Source organism: Capsicum annuum, unplaced genomic scaffold, assembly GCF_002878395.1.
Source record: "Capsicum annuum cultivar UCD-10X-F1 unplaced genomic scaffold, UCD10Xv1.1 ctg55404, whole genome shotgun sequence".
Taxonomy (NCBI): domain Eukaryota; kingdom Viridiplantae; phylum Streptophyta; class Magnoliopsida; order Solanales; family Solanaceae; genus Capsicum; species Capsicum annuum.
Genome location: NW_025863703.1, coordinates 1 through 2,835, shown reverse-complemented (window position 1 = coordinate 2,835; position 2,835 = coordinate 1). Strand labels below are relative to the sequence as shown.

General features: G+C 50.1%; 9 non-coding genes and 1 pseudogene across 9 annotated transcripts; all 10 read right to left on the bottom strand.

The window, feature by feature from the left end:
* Window positions 1-35: 35 nt before the first annotated feature.
* LOC124893193 lies at window positions 36-154 on the bottom strand. Its single transcript, XR_007050586.1, has one exon. It is a non-coding gene; the product is annotated as a 5S ribosomal RNA (ribosomal RNA).
* A 175-nt stretch (window positions 155-329) lies between these two features.
* On the bottom strand, window positions 330-447 carry LOC124893189. The gene has a single exon (XR_007050583.1). It is a non-coding gene; the product is annotated as a 5S ribosomal RNA (ribosomal RNA).
* Window positions 448-622: 175 nt separating this feature from the next.
* Window positions 623-741, bottom strand: LOC124893196. Its single transcript, XR_007050589.1, has one exon. It is a non-coding gene; the product is annotated as a 5S ribosomal RNA (ribosomal RNA).
* Window positions 742-916: 175 nt separating this feature from the next.
* On the bottom strand, window positions 917-1,049 carry LOC124893192 (annotated as a pseudogene).
* Window positions 1,050-1,222: 173 nt separating this feature from the next.
* Window positions 1,223-1,341, bottom strand: LOC124893187. The gene has a single exon (XR_007050581.1). It is a non-coding gene; the product is annotated as a 5S ribosomal RNA (ribosomal RNA).
* Window positions 1,342-1,517: 176 nt separating this feature from the next.
* On the bottom strand, window positions 1,518-1,636 carry LOC124893195. The gene has a single exon (XR_007050588.1). It is a non-coding gene; the product is annotated as a 5S ribosomal RNA (ribosomal RNA).
* Window positions 1,637-1,812: 176 nt separating this feature from the next.
* On the bottom strand, window positions 1,813-1,931 carry LOC124893188. Its single transcript, XR_007050582.1, has one exon. It is a non-coding gene; the product is annotated as a 5S ribosomal RNA (ribosomal RNA).
* Window positions 1,932-2,107: 176 nt separating this feature from the next.
* On the bottom strand, window positions 2,108-2,226 carry LOC124893190. Its single transcript, XR_007050584.1, has one exon. It is a non-coding gene; the product is annotated as a 5S ribosomal RNA (ribosomal RNA).
* A 176-nt stretch (window positions 2,227-2,402) lies between these two features.
* Window positions 2,403-2,521, bottom strand: LOC124893194. The gene has a single exon (XR_007050587.1). It is a non-coding gene; the product is annotated as a 5S ribosomal RNA (ribosomal RNA).
* A 176-nt stretch (window positions 2,522-2,697) lies between these two features.
* LOC124893191 lies at window positions 2,698-2,816 on the bottom strand. Its single transcript, XR_007050585.1, has one exon. It is a non-coding gene; the product is annotated as a 5S ribosomal RNA (ribosomal RNA).
* Between the last annotated feature and the right edge of the window lie 19 nt (window positions 2,817-2,835).

Sequence of the window (2,835 nt, the reverse complement as noted above, 5' to 3'; positions counted from 1 at the left end):
AAATTAAATCGAATTTTAAAGGAAAAAAAAAGGAAGGGATGCAACACGAGGACTTCCCAGGGGATCACCCATCATAGTACAACTCTCGCCCAAGCACGCTTAACTTCGGAGTTCCGATGGGATCCGGTGCGTTAGTGCTGGTATTATCGCATCCGTCATTCCCAGCACTCCAAATTCTATTATGCCTCTTTCTTCTCCGCCGTCCGTCACACACCGCACGCGCGCCCCCGCGCCTCGCCCCCTTTCTTGTTTCCTCCAAGAGGAAAAACAAAAAGATTCGCCGATCGAACCGGCAAAATTAAACCGAATTTTAAAGGAAAAAAAAGGAAGGGATGCAACACGAGGACTTCCTAGGGGGTCATCCATCCTAGTACAACTCTCGCCCAAGCACATTAACTTCGGAGTTCTGATGGGATCCGGCGCGTTAGTGCTGGTATTATCGCATCCGTCATTCCCAGCACTCCAAATTCTATTAAGCCTCTTTCTCCTGCATCGCCCATCACACCCCGCACGCGGGCCTCCGCGCCTCGCCCCCTTTCTTGTTTCCACTAAGAGGAAAAATAAAAAGATTCACCGATCAAACCGGTAAAATTAAACCGAATTTCAAAGGAAACAAAAAGAAGGGATGCAACACGAGGACTTCCCATGGGGTCACCCATCCTAGTACAACTCTCGCCCAAGCACGCTTAACTTCGGACTTCCGATGGGATCCGGTGCGTTAATGCTGGTATGATCACATACGTCATTCCCAGCACTCCAAATTCTATTATGCCTCTTTCTACTCCGCCGCCCGTCAGACCCCGCACGCGCGCACCTGCGCCTTGCCCATTTTCTTGTTTCCGCCAAGAGGAAAAAGAAAAAGATTCGCCAATCGAACCGGCAAAATTAAACCGAATTTTATAGGAAAAAAAATGAAGTGATGCAACACGAGGACTTCCCAGGGGGTCACCCATCCTAGTACTACTCTCGCCCTACTACTCTCCCCCAAGCAAGCTAAACTTCGGAGTTCTGATGGGATCCGGTGCGTTAGTGCAGGTATGAACGCATCCGTCATTCCCAGCAATCCCAATTCTATTAAGACTCTTTCTCCTGCGCCGTCCGTCACACCCGGCACGCGCGCCCCCGCGCCTCGCCCCCTTTCTCGTTTCCGTCAAGAGGAAAAATAAAAAGATTCACCGATAGAACCGACAAAATTAGATCGAATTTTAAAGGGAAAAAAAAAGGGATGCAACACGAGGACTTCCCAGGTGGTCACCCATCCTAGTACTACTCTCGCCCAAGCACGCTTAACTTCGGAGTTCTGAGGGGATCCGGTGCATTAGTGCTGGTATGATCGCATCCGTCATTCCCAGCACTCCAAATTCTATTAAGCCTCTTTCAGCTGCACCGTCCGTCACACCCCGCACGCGGGGCTCCGCGCCTCGCCCTCTTTCTTCTTTCCGCCAATAGGAAAAACAAAAAGATTCGCCGTTCGAACAGGCAAAATTAAACTGAATTTTAAAGGAAAAAAAACGGAAGGGATGCAACACGAGGACTTCCCAGGGGGTCACCCTTCCTAGTACAACTCTCGTCCAAGCACGCTTAACTTCGGAGTTCCGATGGGATCCGGCGCGTTAGTGCTGGTATAATCGCATACGTCATTCCCAACACTCCAAATTCTATTAAGCCTCTTTCTCCTCCGCCGCCCGTCACACCCCGCACGCGCGCCACTGCGCCTTGCCCCTTTTCTCGTTTCCGCCAAGAGGAAAAACAAAAAGATTCGCCGATCGAACCGACAAAATTAAATCGAATTTTAAAGGAAAATAAAATGAAGGGATGCAACACGAGGACTTCCCAGGGGGTTACCCATCCTAGTAGTACTCTCGCCCAAGCACGCTTAACTTCAGAATTCTGATGGGATCTGGTGCATTAGTTCTGGTATGATCACATCCGTCATTTGCAGCACTCCAAATTCTATTATGCCTCTTTCTCTTCCGCCGCCTGTCACACCCCGCACGCGCCCCCGTGCGCCTTGCCCCCTTTCTGGTTACCGCCAAAAGGAAAAACAAAAAGATTCGCCGATCGAACCGACAAAATTCAATCGAATTTTAAAGGAAAAAAGAAGGAAGGCATGCAACACGAGGACTTCCCAGGGGGTCATCCATCCTAGTACAACTCTCGCCTAAGCACGCTTAACTTCGGAGTTTCAATGGGATCCGGTGTGTTAGTGCTTGTATGATCGCATCCGTCATTCCCAGCTCTCCAAATTCTATTATGCCTGTTTCTCCTCCGCCGCCCGTCACACCCCGCACGCGCTCCCCTGCGCCTTTCCCCCTTTCTCGTTCCGCCAAGAGGAAAAATAAAAAGATTCGCCGATCGAACCGGCAAAATTAAACCGAATTTTAAAGGAAAAAAAAAAGAAAGGGACGCAACACGAGGACTTCCCAGGGGGTCACCCCTCCTAGTACTACTCTCGCCCAAGCACGCTTAACTTCGAAGTTCTGATGGGATCCGGTGCGTTAGTGACGGTATGATCGCATCCGTCATTCCCAGCACTCGAAATTGTATTAAGCATCTTTCTCCTACGCCGCCCGTCACACCCCGCACGCGGGGTTCCGCGCCTCGCCCCCTTTCTTGTTTCCGACAAGAGGAAAAACAAAAAGATTCGCCGATCGAACCGGCAAAATTAATCCGAATTTTAAAGGAAAAAAAAGGGAAGGGATGCAACACGAGGACTTCCCAGGGGGTCACCCATCCTTGTACTACTCTCGCCCATGAACGTTTAACTTCAGAGTTCTGATGGGATTCGGTGCGTTAGTGCTGATATGATCGCATCCGTCATTCCCAGCACTCCAA